At 39.9% G+C, this 18,792-nt stretch overlaps 1 protein-coding gene across 1 annotated transcript in view; it reads right to left on the reverse strand.

The window, feature by feature from the left end:
• The window catches only part of PAG1 (phosphoprotein membrane anchor with glycosphingolipid microdomains 1), a 106,977-nt gene extending 88,423 nt beyond the window's left edge, over window positions 1-18,554 (reverse strand). Inside the window, exon 1 of the mRNA XM_040262001.1 lies at window positions 18,460-18,554. The gene's annotated coding sequence lies outside the window, so the exon portion shown is untranslated. The remainder of the gene's footprint in view (window positions 1-18,459) is intronic.
• Between the last annotated feature and the right edge of the window lie 238 nt (window positions 18,555-18,792).

Raw genomic sequence — 18,792 nt, forward strand, 5'->3', positions numbered from 1 at the left:
TCTACCTCATTCATATACCAAAATGTCAGACTTTATCTAAGGAGACAATCTTAGACGCAAACATTCTCAGGAACAGTGCTGAGAATACTGCTGGAGAAGACCGTTCTTGAAATTCGGTTTTGGGGTTCACATATTTCAAATCACAGGGATCTACATTCCCGGTACCACTACGCAGTTCTCAAGCCATGATTTTCATATGAAGTTGCCCCTTACTTAAGTGCAATTCTCATAAAATGTCATAAAACATGAGAGAGACAATCCGTATTGATTGAGTCCTGAAATGAAAAGGCATGGCACCCACATGGCCTTTTCTCTACTTTTGCCCATGAATTAATCCATCAGTAGTAAAGGCATTTACATTTAAGGCAGGTTTCCTTTCAGGTAGGAAGACAGATCGACAGACAAGACAGACAGATATGACTCAGAGAAACCAGGAGTCCTGATGTAAAGAAACCCAACAAGGCACTGAAAGAAGAAACGTATTAGTAGGTGGCAGATTCAATCAGTCAGGGAGTTGATTTCACAACCACGGCCTCACACTCTTGCTGATAAGCAAGTGGAACACAGTAGAACATGTACTCATTACAAATGAAACCCAAACCCACCACTTTAGGCCTCCAAGAGTCATCAGTCTCTCGGAATTGAGCAAGTAGAAGAGTGCAAAAATGCGTTTCAGTTTCCTGTCTCCTTCCTCCACTCTTTCTGTCTCTAAAGGATTATGACTTGATATTTAACCCATATTTTTCTTTTTTTGAGATAAGTCTCTCTCTATATATATATTTTAAAGTCTTAATCAATGTAGCTTTATTTCTTAAGTACATATGTTTCTGTGTCAATCTGTCAGCTACCTTAGGGTAGATAACTGTGATGTCAACTGTATCACACGCCCAAGTCCAGTGTCTTCCACAGTGCCTCCGAGGCACTACTCTCATGTAAAACTAGCTCTACCTTATTAGAGTCCTGTTAGACATGATAAGAGGAAATAGAAAAATGAGATACAGGCTCTAATTTATATAAATCACTTGTCAGATGCCTTTTAAAAAAAGACTTAAGCTTTTTTAAAGCCTCAGGTCCCAAACTGCCACATAAATTTCTATAGAATGATACACTGACTCATGCATTTCTTTGTTGGTATGGGATTAACTAAGAATCTAAATCCCTGTTCAAACTTCCTACCTTCTCTGATTTATTGAACATACCTAAGATTTTGGCAACCTAGGAAGAAAACAGAGATAGCTAAAGAGGTCTAACTTACAAAAAAAATTATATTGCAAAAGTTCACCTTAGCCTGCCATTAGGAATACCGAATACACTGTTCCATTAGGATGAGTAAATGAAAGTTATTATATTATTAAGACCAATAGGTAATAGCAATTTTTATCATGTTAAACAACTTTGTGTAAAGCAATCAATGAACATTAAAACCCTATTTATTGTATTCTGAAGTTTCCTTGATCTTTGATTTTTATAGAAACATTTACCAAGTTACCAGCAAAGGAATACTGTTATGTATCAATTTCTGTTAGTAGGTCAAATATGTACTTTCACATTTCAAAATAGCCTGAATATGTCATTTGATTCATTTCAATCTATGCCAAAACCAATACAGAATTGTAAAGTAAAAATTAAAAATAAATAAATAAATAAATTAAAAATAAAAAAATAAAAATTATAAAATATTGTATACTTTTTATATCCCGAGTCACTTCCTCATTATTAAGGCAACTAGTTCTTTTAAAAAACATGCCATTATGAATGGTTGCACAGTGACTTCTGCACATTTTTCTCTATGAAATGAAGTTATGATCTCATATGATAGAAACCTAGCATCAGAGAAGAGCCATCTATTTATCGAGATTAAACTTCTTTCACTCCTGTAACGAGCACCAGTGAGTGACAAGGACAACATCAGAAAACCGAATGGAGATGTTGAATAATTAACGAGCATAATGCCTCAAATACACTGCTGATTATTATTATTATTGTAACATCATCAAGCACTTCACCACAGTTTCCTAAGCAGCTACCACCTGCTAGGTGCTTTGCAAGCATCATTCCCATCTTTTATAATGTAGGGATTATTAGTGCCAGTTTAAACAAGGAGAGGAGTTAGGGGACTCATCTAAGGCTACGGAATCTCCATAACAGTTGTGCTTCTAACAGAAGTCTCTCTTTGTTCTGCCCCAAACTGCCTGTTCTTAGAAAAAGGACATTGAAAGGGACTATCCACCTGCTAATACCCATTCACTAAAGAGTCGAAAGTGATTTTTATGTGAGGCTTTGTAGTGAGACTTCGTGTGTCAGCTTTGAGCTTGGGTGGGAGGTCTGCTGGGAGGACCAGTCACCAGCAGATGCACTAGCGACACGGTAACAGTGGCGGCAGCAGCCACCTCCGCAGAAGAGGCGCCATGACCACCAGGGCTGGGGCCATGCTTCAGCTTGATGGCCTTAACCACTTACTTTTTCCTCTAAGTAGTTCAGCTATTTTGAAGTCTGATCATAGATGGCATTTCTCTCCAAATCATAACGTAAAAATCATCCTTAATTTGACAGTAATTGAGCTACATCATTTCTTTACATGTCTGATCAAAATACAGCTTTGAAAGTCTACAGACAATTCAAAATTTAGGGAGTATTTACAGACGCCTATTAATGTATTACATAATCATCAACCGAAGAAAAATATTAATCTTTAGGATCCCTGTTGAGCATGGGGAACTATTATTCTTGGGATTATTTTGTGTAAACAAGCCCAAATCCTTATGTTACACAAAAGCGAATTAATTTACAACCTCTGCTTTTGACTTAAATGCTATAAACATCTCTGTTGTTCCTGAAAACAAAGGCTGTTTCTGCATAATTTTTCAAACAGAGAAACTGAAATTCAAGTACTATGAAAATATTTACTGGATAAAACAAATGCCAAGATCAAAAATGTTAAGACAATGAGTGGATATTTATTATCCCCACTAATCCTTTTGTATTTCAAAGTTTATTTATTTTTACTCGGCTCTTCTAGGCTCTTTCATCAGTTATTACAGCGTAGTAATTTTAAATTCATAAAAGATGATGCAGAGTTAATAATATCATGAGCTTTATAATAATATTCAAGTAATACTAAAAAGGATGGAAATCCATTTGTTATCTGAATATACTCTTTGGATGAACCCGTAAAAAGGATAATCTAATGTTGGAGTTTTGACTCCTCATGATTTGGCCAATGAGGCTTGGCATACAGAACAGAGATTTAATTTTAAAATGCCAGTGATGAATAGTTTTAAAATAACAACTTAATAAGTCAAATAGTCACCCTCTCTTCAGTGTATTTTAATAATAAATGTACAGATTTTACAATATCCTGAGTTCCTAGCACTGCTGAATTCTTGTGAGGCAGTATCTGAAGTTAAGACATGGACCAATGTCTCCATGGCTTATTTGATGAAGACATCCTAATAGTTATTTCTCAGTGAATGTAGTTTATGACGATTTCTAGGGGACTGGTAACAGGAATTTCTGATTGAATGCAGCTGGGACCTGAGAATACCAAAATGAGAAAGTACTAAAAACCTAGATTATTGTCTTTACGGTGTTCATTTTTATTTTTAATTTGTAACTTTATATTTGGAGTACATGTTGTATTAGTTCAGGTGTACAGCAAAGTGATTCAGTTCTACATATACATGTATCTATTCTTATTCAAATTATTTTTTTTCCCATATAGGCTGTTATATAATATTAAGCAGAGTTCTCTGTGCTATACAGTAGATCCTTATTGATTACCCATTTTAGGTATTTATTTATTTTTGGTTACCCATTCTAAATATAGCACTGTGTGCATGTCAGTCTCAAACTCCTAATTACCTGCTCCCTGCAACCTTTTCCTGCTGGTAAATTCTCTAGTCTCTAAGTCTGTTTCTGTTTTGAAAGTAAGCTCATCTGTAAGTTTTTTTTTTTGTAACATTTTTTGACAGATCAGGCAAGAGAAACATAAAGAAGGGAAGCCCGTGGTGCCCTTAGCTGGTTTAGGAAATGAGGAGGAACTGATAAAGAGAAAGAAATAAACACAGAAAGAATTTAGTTTGGTAAAGGTTGATTTTGGGCCATAAGGTCGCAAAGAGTCGGACACGACTGAGCGACTGAATTGACTGATTTGGGGGCTTCCCAGGTGGCACTAGTGGTAAAGAAGCCACCTGCCAATGCAGAAGATGCCAGGGAGACTCAGGTTTGATCACTGGGTTAGGAAGACCCTCTGGAGTAGGAAGTGATAACCCACTCCAATATTCTTGCCTGGAAAATTCCATGGACAAAGGAGCCTGACGGACTACAGTCCATTGGGTCGCAGAGTTGGACACAACTGAGCAAATGACTGAAAGGTTGATTTTCAGGTGGATACGGAGCACGGAGGTAGGGAAATCTGGTAGGTGGTTAAACTTAGGAATTACCGTCTTAGGAGAAAGGAGAAAGGTTAACGTCTTAGTGAGCAAGATCAGGATATGCAAACATTTTCTGTAACAGGCCAGAGAATAAATATTTCAGGCTTTGAGGGCCTTATGACTGCAGCAGAAAAGCAACCATAAGCAATAGCTAAAGAATGAGTGTGCCTATGTTCCAATAAAACTTTATTTATAAAAACAGGTGCCAGATGTATTTGGCTGCAGGACACAGTTCACCAGGCCCTGAGTTTGATGACCAATAAACTCCTAGGAAGGGATAAGCTCACTCAGGAAGAACATAAGTAAGGCAAAGTAGTATGACATGAAATCTGAAAACATGGAACTCTTCATTTCTGTTGAGTCCAGTTAAGGATACAGACAAGGCTTGTAGTCAAATGAAAGTGAAAGTGTTAGTCGATCAGTTGAGTCTGACTCTTTGTGACACCACAGACTGTAGTCTGCCAGGCTCCTCTGTCCATAAGATTTCCCAGGTAAGAATACTAGATTGGGTTGTCATTTCCTACTCCAGGAGATCTTCTTGATCCAGGAATCGAACCCAGGAATCCCACACTGTGGGCAGATTCTTTACCATCTGAGCCACAAGAGGAGCCCAGAACTGCTCCAGTTCATACTAACTGTATGTGAAATTGGGCCAGTTATTTAACCTTTGAGTTTAGTCTCCTTGATGGCAAAATGAGGATGATGATAATGATAATAACAGCCAATAACAGGCATGGTGCTAAAGAATACCTTAATATTTATAAACAATCTTCAGAATTAAGTACTGGGTTGGCCAAAAAGCTTGTTTGGGTTTTTCTGTAAGATGTTATCTCTCCCTTTAATGTGGGAACTGAAACACAGGAAGACTAAACAACACACCTTCGTGACTCAGCGTGTAAGTGGTGGAAGAGGTCTGGTTCCAGCCCAGGCAGCTGGCCCTAGACTCCTACTCTTAATCTTACACAAATCACAAAAAGTCATGATGAGGATTAGACAAAAGTGAAGCCTTTTATCATTGTGCTTGGTGTGTAGAAAGAACCCAGTAAGTGGTGGTCATTATTATTATTATAATCCAGAGTGAGGTAAATAGACTAAGGACATAAAGATGACTTAGATTAAAGTCAGTCTTGTCTAAGACACTTACTTTCACTTTCTAACACCAACTTTAAAAAGGCCCTCAAATCAATGCCACTGCCAATTTTCAAGCTGCCTTTCCATTTAGGAAAAGACGTTGGGAAAGAAAATCATATCATCCTTTATTACCACTTGCCTGGCATCTTTGTTTTCGGTTTTTCACCAAGTGTTCCCAGTCAAGTTTGGTTTATTCTTTGTGTTCATACGCAGAAAATTCCAGAAGGATAGTTTCTTTTCCTTGTGTTCCAACCTGCTGTAAGGATCTATAGGTCCCTATTTTGGGTTCATGGTAGATTACGTTTTAACAAGCATTTAATTTTGCCAGGAATTAATGAGCCCCCACAAAGACACTTTTGACCAACCAACTCCTATTTATACATTAAGGTCCAGCTCAAATTCTCCCTCCTCTGCAGAATTCTCTGTTCTCTTATGCTCCATTTCTCTTGGCAAGTTTCTGACATCTCTCTTAGGGCAGTAACCACTGTTAGCAGTTTATTTGGTACCTTCTGCTGGAAGAGGAATTCCTTGACTGATGGCATTAGTTACTTTTACTTCTTTTCTTGATATGTGGAATAAAAGCTAGCATAGGAATTTACATATATAAAAGCAAGGAGTACAAGAAAAGCCATTAATCCCCAAAGAAAAAGGAATGTAAGTCATAAGTAAAAATAATGGACTTTCCATACTCTAATTTAACAGTGATACTATCTTTTCAAACATTTTTTAAAAGTTTAAGCAACACAGGAAATACACCCAATTATTATTTAAATTTATTTAACTATCAATTGTTGCTGAAATGGAATTAAGATCAGTTTTTAAATTTTCCAGGGGCTTCCCTGATAGCTCAGTTGGTAAAGAATCCGCCTGCAATGCAGGAGATCCCAGTTTGATTCCTGGGTCAGAAAGATCTGCTAGAGAAGGGATAGACTACCCACACCAGTATTCTTGGGCTTCCCTTGTGGCTCAGCTGATAAAGAATCCGCCTGCAATACAGGAGACCTGGGTTTGATCCCTGGGTTGGGAGGATCCCTTAGAGAAGGGAAAGGCTACCCACTCCAGTATTCTGGCCTGGAGAATTCCAGGGACTATATAGCTCATGGGGTCACAGAGAGTCAGACACAACTAAGCCATTTTCACTTTTCCAGAAAAACCTTGGGATGAATTACCCCTACCCATGAAGTGGATAAAGTTTTTACATACTAAAGAGAAACCAAGGAAGGTAGAGCAAGAGAAAATACAATGATGTTATACCAGGGCAAACAGCAATTGTAACATTTAAAAATGCTTATTTCTATAATAAAGTTATATATGGTTATATAAGATATTAAGTATTTAATAACTGTCAACATCTTAAATATATACTTTATTGCAAAATAAATAAATAAATAGTTTCTGTTTAAGCACAACCCAGCAAAAAATTCAAACATGTCTCGGGTGATATGTTAATGCCAGGGATTAAAGAACTAGTATTTATAAGACAAAAAATTAAGCATGGCCCCTACTTGGAAAGTATGAGTCAGGTTTGTTTTGCTTTAACCTGGGCCCATGAGGATAGATCTCAAAGGGTCCTGGAGCAACCTCGGAGGTTCTGTACACAACTTGCAATTATGTGCAAAGCTCTCTGTGCCTGTGTCCTTCTTCAGAGAACTCGTCTAGAACTGTCATGAAATTCCTGAATAAGTCTATTACCTCCCTTGCCAGGATCTGCAGACAAGACTCCCTGAAGCACATTTATCTTACTTAAAAAGTTATTTTTTATTAACTTCCTACTGTTGAAAAGAACAGAAGACTAGATTATTGGTCAAATTAAGTGAGTATACATGTGTTTCTGCCCCAGCTCAGTGACATTAGATCTAAACTCAAAACTTTGTCCATTAGTGAGAAGCCAACGTTTTCTCCATTAACCCATGGAAACTTAACCTTAACTTAAAAATTTTAAATAGTGCAGTGTTTTCAGGGATCTGAGGTGTCTGTTTATAAAGCTTGCAGACAAAAATCAATAAATACTGCAAGAGCTGAGCAGTTCTGAAATGCGTATTAATTGGCATGCTTTATTTTCTAATGAATCTGTGGAGTTAACTCTATTTAATGGGCTTCACAGGTGGCACTAGTGGTAAGCAATCTGCCTGCCAATGCAGGAGACATGGGTTCAATCCCTGGGTTGGGAAGATCCCCTGGAGGAGGGCATGGCATGGCAAACCACTCCAGCATTCTCGCAGAGAATCCCATGGACAGAGGAGTCTGGTGGGCTATAGTCCATAGGATTGCAAAGCGTCAGACACAACTGAACAACTTAGCATGCACACACTATTCCATCCATAGGCTATAATCCATCTCTTATAAATGAAAGATGTTTCAGTATCTCTTGGGAGAGAAACCTATTCTTTCCAGAACAAAATACATTTCTCTCAAGGATTAGATTTGAGAGATTCTATAGCATTTACAAAAGGCTTTTTCCAATATCCTCCTGCTAATTTAATTTTCTGCCTTTTTCCTTGTTGATAGCTGGGACCAATTTGGAATACCTTTTCCATATTATTGAAAATCAGTGGGCAGTAATGTCATTAATGCTTTCAGGCCACTAATGTACAAGAGGTTATTACTTCAAAGTACAAAAGATGATCGAAAATGAGTTGACCTTCCTAAAGTAAGAATTAAGTAGCCAAGGCCTGAAATTCAAAAGCTGCTTTCTGTTTTCCTGAAACTGTCCAATAAGCTTATCCTTACTAACCACAGAACCAACATTTCTTTGCTTAACTTGACATAAGGGACCATAACATTATATTTAGGCTCTACAGTAGCTTCGCTGCTCCCTGAAAGAATAGTATGATTCATACCCATTTCAATTTCTATCTGTTTTGCATAAATGAAGCAGGCTTGTAGAAAAGACTGATTCATTATCATGTAAAATACAGCCATTAGGAGAAAATGTAGTAACCACATTCTGAGACATAACAAGATCAGACTCTCAGGCTTCTGGACTGAGCTGGGGAATAAGATGTGGAGTGTTTCTAAAAAAAGAAACTCTTCCTTCTGAAAGAGGTATTCACAGTGGTAAATTAAAGGAATTTTAGTGAAGTCGCTCAGTCATGTCCGACTCTTTGCGACCCCGTGGACTGTAGCCCACCAGGCTCCTCTGTCCATGGGATTCTCCAGGCAAGAATACTGGAGTGGGTTGCCATTTCTTTCTCCAGGGGATCTTCCCGACCCAGGGATTGAACCCAGGCAGTTCCTTAAAAAATGGAAGCCACAACAGGCCATTCCTTAAGTCCACCAACAAAGCAGAACATTCTATCCAACTGACCCTTAGTGTTAGTACTGGTGTAGAGGTAAGTCATAAAACTTGTATCTGTTTTATCTGTTTTGTTTCTCTTTCAGCATCTTCTTTTTTCTCCCCCACATTTACCAATTCATTAAAGGATATGTCAAAGGATGGGCTTCCCAGTGGCTCCACAGTAAAGAATCCTGCAATGCTGGAGCTGCGTGTTTGATCCCTGGATCAAGAAGATCCCCTGGAGGAAGGCATGGCAACCCATTCCAGTATTCTTGCCTGGAGAATCCTGTGGGCAGCATAGCCTGGCAGGCAATTGACCATGGGGTTGCAGAGTTGGACCCAACTGAAGAGACTTAGCACACACTCACACATGTTAAAAGATACATATAAACAGCCAGACAAAAAGGTACATAAGGTGAGATCTGGGAGAGGCCCACATGCAGGAATTTCTGTGCTCAATCTTAAAGCTCTCCTTGTGGTGCTGGAGAAGACTCTTGAGAGTCCTTTGGACTGCAAGGAGATCCAACCAGTCCATTCTGAAGGAGATCAACCCTGGGATTTCTTTGGAAGGAATGATGCTAAAGCTGAAACTCTAGTACTTTGGCCATCTCATGCGAAGAGTTGACTCATTGGAAAAGACTTTGATGCTGGGAGGGATTGGGGGCAGGAGGAGAAGGGGACGACTGAGGATGAGATGGCTGGATGGCATCACTGACTCAATGGACGTGAGTCTGAGTGAACTCTGGGAGTTGGTGATGGACAGGGAGCCCTGGCGTGCTGCGATTCATGGGGTCAGAAAGAGTCGGACACGACTGAGCGACTGAACTGAACCCTCCATTATTGGTATTTTTTTTTATTAACTGAAGTATAGCTGTTTTATAGCATTGTGTTAGTTTCACATGTACCAGCAAAGTGATTCAATTATACGTACACACACACGCACACACACATACATATACTTTTTCAGATTCTTTTCCATTATAGGTTATTACAAGATATTGAATATCATTCCCTGTGCTTTACAGTCCTTGCTATTTATCTATTTTATGTAACTATCTTGTGGTTGGAAAATTTAACAGGAACCACTTGACTCAAGTGCCTATCATGGTAACAGTCAATGTGCTATCACTGTCCCTGCCTATCAGATGCTACCACCAGGAAGGAGCTGCTGGGTAATGACAGAAATGTAAAGTGTTAAGTGCCACAGACTCCACAGTAAAGGGGAAGAGACAGAAGGCCTGATTCCTGCAGTGATAAAGAAATAGCCTCAGGGATGGAAAGAGGAGATGATCCATAGAATAAAACAGGAGAATGGGAAGAACCTTTGAGTGCTTATACAATGCCGGGCATTGCTCTAGGCACTGAGGATACAATGTGAACGAAACAGACATGTCTCAGCTGACCTCCCCATAGAAGACTCATGACAGACCAATTAACACTAGAGTATCAGGTGAAAGAAAGTGAAAGTTAAGTCGCTCAGTCGTGTCCAACTCTTTGCGACCCTGTGGACTGTAGCCCACCAGGCTCCTCCGTCCATGGGATTCTCCAGGCAAGAATACTGGAGTGGGTTGCCATTTCCTTCTCCAGGGGATCTTCCCAACCCAGGGATCAAACCCAGGTCTCCCGCATTAGAGGCAGATGCTTTAACCTCAGGTAGGGAAAGTAATTTTTTTTTTTTAATTAAAAATTTTTTTTTCAAGGTTTTAATTTTTAAAGTTTATTATTTAAAAAAATTAATTAATTTATTTTAATTGGAGGCTAATTACTTTTAAAAGGTAAATGAAGGAGGAAGGACAGAGTGTTATGAGGGATTCCTGAGCCCTGGCTGCCCGCTGCTGCTGCTAAGTCGCTTCAGTCGTGTCCGACTCTGTGCGACCCCATAGATGGCAGCCCATCAGGCTCCCCCGTCCCTGGAATTCTCCAGGCAAGAACACTGGAGTGGGTTGCCATTTCCATCTCCAATGCATGGAAGTGAAAAGTGAAAGTGAAGTCGCTCAGTCATGTCCGACTCTTAGCGACCCCATGGACTGCAGCCTACCAGGCTCCTCCATCCATGGGATTTTCCAGGCAAGTGTACTGGAGTGGGGTGGAGTGGGGTGCCAATGCCTTCTCCACTGGCTGCCTGAGGAAGTCCTTTTTGAGGAAGGAACATTTAAGTTGAGATCTGAATACAAGAAGGAACTATCCTCTATTCCTGCAACCTATATAAACTCTCTTTGATGGGAAAAGGGTGTCAAATGGCAAACTGAAGAGCTGTGATCTTGTCTTGTAATTCAGGGGTTTTCACCACTTTTCTGTCTATGTTCGAGGCACATTTTCAAATATCATAATATGTATTAGATTATAAGAAGGGATTATAAAACAAAGCAATTTGAAATCAGTCAACAGGAGTTCAGTCCTGTCACTCACAGCAATTTCACTAACAGTGCCTCAGGTGTCTATGAAAATACCCCTTTTCCCCATGGTCATCCTGAGGACGCAATTCTGAGCTGGTATTTGCAGCCCACACCACACTCTTATACACCCAGGAGGCAAACTCGCCTCCAGTGAAAGGAGATCCTTCTATAGCATACACTCAACTAAAAATTAAACTTCCCTTATTCTCTGTGAACATACTTGTTTAGCTTCATAACTGCCTAACAATACCTGTAATTGTATATACATATTTTATAAACTATACATACTCAAATGTGGAAAAATAAATTTTATTAAAAAAATTTAAAACTCTTTATTGAATTTGTTATAATATTGCTTCTGTTTTATGCTTTAGTTTTATGGTCATGAGGCATGCGGGATCTTAGCCCCCACCGCCAACCAGGGATCAAACCCATACCCTTTACACTGGAAGGCAAAGTCTTAACCACTAGACCACCAGGGAAATCCCTGGAAAAATAAATTTTAGATACTAACATTGGACGGCATGCCTTTGCACTTTGGGTCATTTGCTGGACAATGGCAGATGATCGTGGTCATGAAATGGCAAAGCCTGGCTTGCTGCTCTTGAGTGTCTACATTTTCCGGCTGTCCCATAGGAAATAATTCATTTTCACAGAATCCTCGATTTTTTGGTTCTTCCCCTACATGATGTTACAGGAAAAGTTTTATTTATTTTATTCCCCCTCCTTCTCTGTTCTGTGGCTCTTCATAGTTAAAACCATCAGAAAATGGCCAGCAGAACAGCTTGCCTGAAGTCCACAGAGAATGAGTGACGCACATGCAGAGAAGGAGGAACCCTAGTACTACCCGGTGACACAGCAAAATTACGAGAAACTATGCTTGGTGGCTCAGAGGTTAAAGCGTCCGCCTCCAATGCGGGAGACCTGGGTTCGATCCCTGGGTCGGGAAGATCCCCTGGAGAAGGAAATGGCAATCCACTCCAGTATTCTTGCCTGGAGAATCCCATGGAAGGAGAAGCCTGGTAGGTTACAGTCCGTGGGGTCGCAGAGTCCGACACGACTGAGTGACTTCACCATCACCTTCACCATGCTTGACCTCAGAGGCCCACCATTCAAAATTACCATGCATTAACTACTTGGATGTAGGGCCCTCTTGCGATGATGTCAGTCCTTTAATGATTGGGGTTGATTTCGTGAGAGGTGTGTTAGTTGCTCAGCTGTGTCTTGACTCTTTGCGACCCTATGAACTATAGCCCACCAGGCTCCTTTATCAGTGGAATTCTCCAGGCAAGAATACTGGAGTGGGTAGCCATTCCTTTCTCCAGGGGATCTTCCCAACCCAGGAATCAAACCCGGGTCTCCTGCATTGCAGGCAGATTCTTTACCATCTGAGCCGTCAGAGAAGCCCTTGTGGGGAACTGGGGTCCCAGGGAACCATAGGTCTGGCCAGAGCCCCTATCTGCTCTCAGGAGCAGGTGCTGGGGATCTCAGATTCTGAACTCACGGTACATCCATGATGGCTCAGAAATTTGTAAGGAAATCATGACTACTGATAACAGCTCATCATGTGAAATCTTTTCACAGAAAATCACAGTATTTTCACACTGGAAGAAACTTTATTCTTCACGAAGAAATAATCCTCACTTCACCTGTCCCTTTTTTGGTCTTTCATTTCTTCTTTCCTTTTTTTTTTTTTTTTTTTAATATCAACTAGCTATTTTAAAAGGGGGAAAAAAAAGAGTCCTGATATACAGAAAACTATGGAAGTCAAATAAATGCCTGCCAATTTCATGCATCTTCACTCACCTTTATTTAAATGAAAAATTCAAAACAAAATAAATAAAAACAGTCCTAGAGAAGTTCTGAAACTTACCTGGGGTCACACAGAAGCCAGGAGTGAATAATGACAGCAGTGTCTAGGTCATCTGACTTCCCAACCAAGTTCTGCCTTGTTGAGATCACATACCTAATAGAAAACTGATATTTACAACTCTAGATGGGGACAGTCTAGTGATTAGATGCAATTTTAACCACTAAAAAGTCAGTTAAGGTTAGGGAAACCATTTGAAACATATTTTAAGTTAAAAAATTCTAATAGTAATTTTTATATATTAAAAACTTCTAAAAAGAAAACAGAACACACACAAAAAGTGAAAACACACATTCCAAAAAGTAAATATAGTGACAAAAAGTGAATACTCTTAGAATATATTCTATACCATGAAGCCAAATGACAGTGTTATGATCAGCAGGGCCAGCACAGCTTTTGAGAGTAAGTCAACAGATTGGTGTCAAAAAGGGACCAATGCTGAAGCTTGGTTCTATCCAAACTGATGCTATACAGTTGACCCTTGAACAACGTGGGGGTAGGGGTGCAAATCTGTGCATAATTTATAGTGGGCCCTCTGTAACCACCCATGGTTCTTCTTCCATGGACTCAACCAACCATGACTCATTTAGTACTTACTATATATAGTATTCACTATTAGAAAAAAATCCACTTATAAGTGAACCTGCACAGTTCAAACTCACGTTATTCAAGGGTTAACTGTACTTCATTTGGACAGCGGCCTAGAAAACAGAAGAATGAAACTTAACTAGAGGCTGAAATTCTCCTTTTATACTTGGAAGCACAGCAAATGCACTCTCTCAAGCTTATGAAGTAACCCTCCAGCATCATTGATTTTTGAGTCTTACAAAAGCTCTTCGTATTGTGCCTGCATCACAGATTTACACTGCCATAACTCCTGTCAGACATCATCTTGGCTTTATGAATAAATAAAACTATGCTCTAGGGAAACATTGATTTAAGAAGAAAAATCAATACCCATCTAGCATGTGATAGACCTGAGCATTAAGGCTACTTATCCCCCAAGTACAATACTAAATGGAAAACCATACTTTTTGCTTCCTAAGTAAAAGCTGGGTGAAGGTATATGAAATTGGCAGGCAAATGATTGCCTTCCATAGCCTTCTTTCAGGAATCAGGATTCCTCTTTCCTTTTCAAGGTAGTTAGCCAATACTTCCAAAAGAAAAGAGGAAAGGAAAGATTAAAAAGAGGTTGACAAACCAATACTGGCAAAATCTTGGTAATCTGTGAATTTATACAGTGAGTATACAAGAACTCACTGTGTTATTCATTCTCTCATGGATATAAAATTTTTCATAATACGAATTTTAAAAGTATGTATCCCTGCCTGGAAGAAACTCCGTTTAAGGCTAGTATCAACCAAGATGTTGACAATGGTTCTTTCTAGGGTACAGCCTCATAGGAAAGCTTTTTTCTTTCTTTGGAATTTCATATTTTCCAACTTTCTATACTGAATATGTATACTGCTTTTATAGTTCAGAAGATACTCACATAATAAATGCAAGGCAGGATAGCAAAAAAGAGAAAAAAAAAACAGGATTAATTAATTGACTGCAAAGTATTTTGTTGACTACTGACCTAGAGACAGCAAAGATACACATTGTAACGCTTATTTACATCAACTCTTTTATAACTGCTCTCAGACATTTTTTCAGAGTGCAAGGAGGTTGCTATTAAAATTGGTTTGAAAAATAAAGCAAACACTGTACACTGAAATTAACCTCATCTGTGCGAGTCAGAGTTCACATGGGAGACAACACCTGGCTAAAGTCATCATTTCCTCAGTTCTGAAATCACCTTACAACCTAAGCCTATTTTCACAGTGGAGACAGCTGTTGAGAGTTCTGACAGGCCTGTGGTAACCTTTGACTACAAAGCTACTCCAGAGGCCAAGGCTTTTGCTTTGTTTCCCGAATTGGTTGGAATTAAAAATGAATCCCATTATGTCTCCCGAGCTCCTCAAAGACACAATCCATTGCTAACTGTGTTAACTGCAGCCTCGTTGTGGGATTAGGGCTCCTGTCCCAGCGGACAGTTCCTGATGCTGTTCTCCCAGCTTGTCTTTCTCATGAGTGGAAAGAACAACTCTGGTGATCTGAAACACACTTCCAAGACACGGGCACACGAGAAGCCTGAAAATGGGTCAGGGTAATTTAATTTCTGAATCCCAAATTCAAACATTATACCAGTAACTACTATCCTCACCTAGATTGGTGAATGCACTGACTGAATCTACTCTCTAGGTGGAAATGACTACACAGTCACAAGTTCCAGGATACGCAGCCAGCATTTTAGTTCTGACAGCCATGCCCCTTCTCTTGCTTGGTTCATCAGTTTTGTCTGATTCTTTGCAACCCCATGAACTGTAGCTCCCCCAGGTTCCTCTGTCCATGGGATTTCCCAGGCAAGAATACTGGAGTGAGTTGCCTTTTCCTTCTCCAGGGGATCTTCCTGACACAGGGATTAAACCCGGGTCTCCTATATTGCAGGCAAATTCTTTACTATCTGAGCCAACAGGGAAGCCCATAGAAAAGGGAAAGGGGCTGTAAATTGGTTTGGGCAGCTCTTCTTTAATCCATAGATACTAACAGTCTAATAGAAAAACAAAACATTATTGTTGAGAAAAATGTCTGTACATAGAGAATAAGCACAGCTTGAGATTCCTTTTTACAAACACTACCTTCCTTTTTTTGGGATTCCCCAATGTCTCAGTGGGTAAAGAATCTGCCTGCAATGTAGGAAGCACAGGAGACGCGGGTTCCATTCCTGGGTTGGGAAGATCCCCTGGAGAAGGGAATGGCAGCCCACTGCAGTATTCTTGCCTGGAGAATCCCATGGACAAAGGAACCTACCGGGCTATAGTCCAAAGAGTTGGATATGACTAAGTGACTACACACACACCTTCCTTTTTATTACAGTGTCAGAGACACACTCATTTAAATTAGAGCATCCACTGAGTGTTACTATGCTCAAGGCATCTATTAAATGCTATAGATACAAAAATAATATCTGAATCTTACCCTCAAGGTTAGTGTCCATAGGAGGGTCAGACATATTAATGGACAATTAAGTATAGTCTGACCAGAGATACAGCTAAAGAATCATGGAACCCAGTTCACATGAGGAAATCATGAGAGTGGGAGAGGCTTCTCAGAGGAAATGGAAATTGACGTGGACTTTGAAGGCTGCATGGTGATTTATCAAGAAAAAGTGAGCAAGGGCATTATCAGGAGTGAGACCAGAACGTGCAAAGCCTGAAAGGACAGGATGTGTTGAAACAGCCCAAGAAACTCAGTCCTAACAAAGCACAGACAGCAAAGCAGGGGAAGGCAGGCAATGTGCTAGAGGGTTGCACAGGACTGACAGTGGAGGTACACACCAAGATGTCTGGGGTCTATTCTCAAGGTTACAAGGGCCCACAGAAGTCACTGAACAAGAAATCACACTATAAAGTGCGGAGCAGGGTACTTAGAGTGGGGACAATCTGTTGAAAGACAGCTATACTAGTGAGCTCCAGCAACAGACTGGCATGGAGTTGATGAGAACCAAAACTGATGTAGTGACAGTGGGAGGCAGAGGATAGCTAGACCGGAAGGATATTTACAATTAACATTTGTGACAGCTGGCAATTAATATTTGACCTCACCAAGCGCCACTGTTTGGGGAACTTTTCATACGTTCTCTTAAATCCGGGATCCAGTGTGGACTGAATGCAAAGAGTGAAGCAGTGTCAGGATGGAGATTGCTGGCTTGAGTAACCAGGTCAACAGTGATGCCTTTAATTAAAATATTGATTCCAGGAGAAGGTATCAGTTGTGAGTAGCAGACAAGTGAGGAGGGGTGGGGAAGAAGGTTCCACTGTGCACAGATTAGTTTTGAAAACTGCTTGGGATATACAAATGATGATAACCAAAAGCTGGGGTCAGGAATTTGGCAGAGAGCAAACTGCAAATTCCAGATCAATTTTTTTAAAAAGGCAGAAAAATATCCCCAGAGTAAGACTGAAGCAATCTACCACCTATCAAAAAAAAAAAAAAAAAAAAAGCAGTCAATACAATACTTTCTAAAAACTTAAGAGGACAGTGTGATTCCTCCTCAGAAACATCTGAGCCCTATTCTAAAATATATAGATTCTTGAGTTAAATCTTTAATGCCCCCTAATTAGAAAATGCTCTATAATTCAGGCCCACAAATAAAATGTGTAAGGCAAGGAGCTCTAGTGAAAATGGAAGTACATTAGAGAAAACAATATATAATCCCTGATTCGAGATTCTTATCAAATGCTAGGAGATCAGAGGAAGGCATTTTTGGAGCATGGATAATCGAAGCTCCTAATGCACTGACTCTTAAGTTGAACTTAACTAACAAAAAGCAGGCTGTTTTCCAGGATCTGCAGTTATATATAGAAAGATCTCCGAGGGGAGCCCCAATGACCCTGAAATAGCACCCTGCTCTCCTAAGAGGAAAGGGTTCCTCTAGCAAAAGAAAGAGCTTCTTAACAAGTTGAAGGAAAGATTTGATTGAAAGACAGTGGCCTATTTTACAAGATTGCTTCTGTGAAGAGATTCAGACCAGATGTACTCTTCCCTTTCTGGCCTATAAGAGGAATTGGATAATGATGTATAATGGACAGAGGTCAGTTAGGTCACAGTGCTTGAGTTTGTAAATCTTTTAAATGGGTGGGCAGAGCACTTCAAAGTCCAGGATTCATTAGAAAAGCAGATAACCATGCAGCGAACTAATTGCTAACATCAAATAAAGAATGCCTTTGTGTTAACTTGTTTGTTTAGGCTAGCTGATTTTTTTCTGGTTTCAGTTCTGTTTATAGATGACCTGAAGTCATTAAAGAATTTTTACATAAGTTTATTATCAGCACTAAATGAGATGACCAATACTACTGATAATAATAACAGTAAAACACAGTCCAATATATATTTTCTTGCTGGTATTGGTGGTGGTGGTGAGCACTGTTTGGAACTGGAAACTCATCAAGCTATTCAATTATAGTCTCCATCTCAAAGATGAACACAGAACTTGAATGAGGTTAGGCACTTTGCCTAATTTCACAGAGACATTAAAAGGGAGAACCAAGCTCATGTCCATCACTGACCAAAGGGAAACACCATGTTGTAGGAAGCATGGTGGGTGGTGTCTTAGAGGCTGGCGCAGAAGCCCCACGGTGCTAACTTCAAAACTGGATTAGCAAATACCCTTGAGGTTTTTCAGCTTCAAAGCTGTGTGTCTCCAATCCCACATCTCAGAGTACCCAAATACACCCTTGGTACCGGTACAAAGTTAAACTGTAAGCAAGCATGGATAAACAGTGTAGAATAAACCAGAAAAACGAATACCTCACAACCACTCTCTCCCAGCTGTGAAGTTGCATTCAACTGTTGAAATAAGAGAATGACCTAGGGGTTTTCTGGAAAGGAAACACAACAGGAAACAATTTCAAAACTCTGAACTGGATGAAACTGAAGTAATAAAGGGCTTCCCAGATGGCTCTAGGGGTAAAGAATCTGCCTGTCAATGCAGGAGACACAAGAGACGCGGGTTCGATCCCTGGGCTGGGAAGGACCCTGGAGAAGGGCATGGCAACCCACTCTAGTATTCTTGCCTAGAGAATCCCATGAATATGCACGCAGGCTACTTATGTGTTCACTGCTCAAAGCAGGCCGACTTCT

The sequence above is a fragment of the Oryx dammah genome, unplaced genomic scaffold, assembly GCF_014754425.2.
Source record: "Oryx dammah isolate SB20612 unplaced genomic scaffold, SCBI_Odam_1.1 HiC_scaffold_19, whole genome shotgun sequence".
Classification (NCBI taxonomy): domain Eukaryota; kingdom Metazoa; phylum Chordata; class Mammalia; order Artiodactyla; family Bovidae; genus Oryx; species Oryx dammah.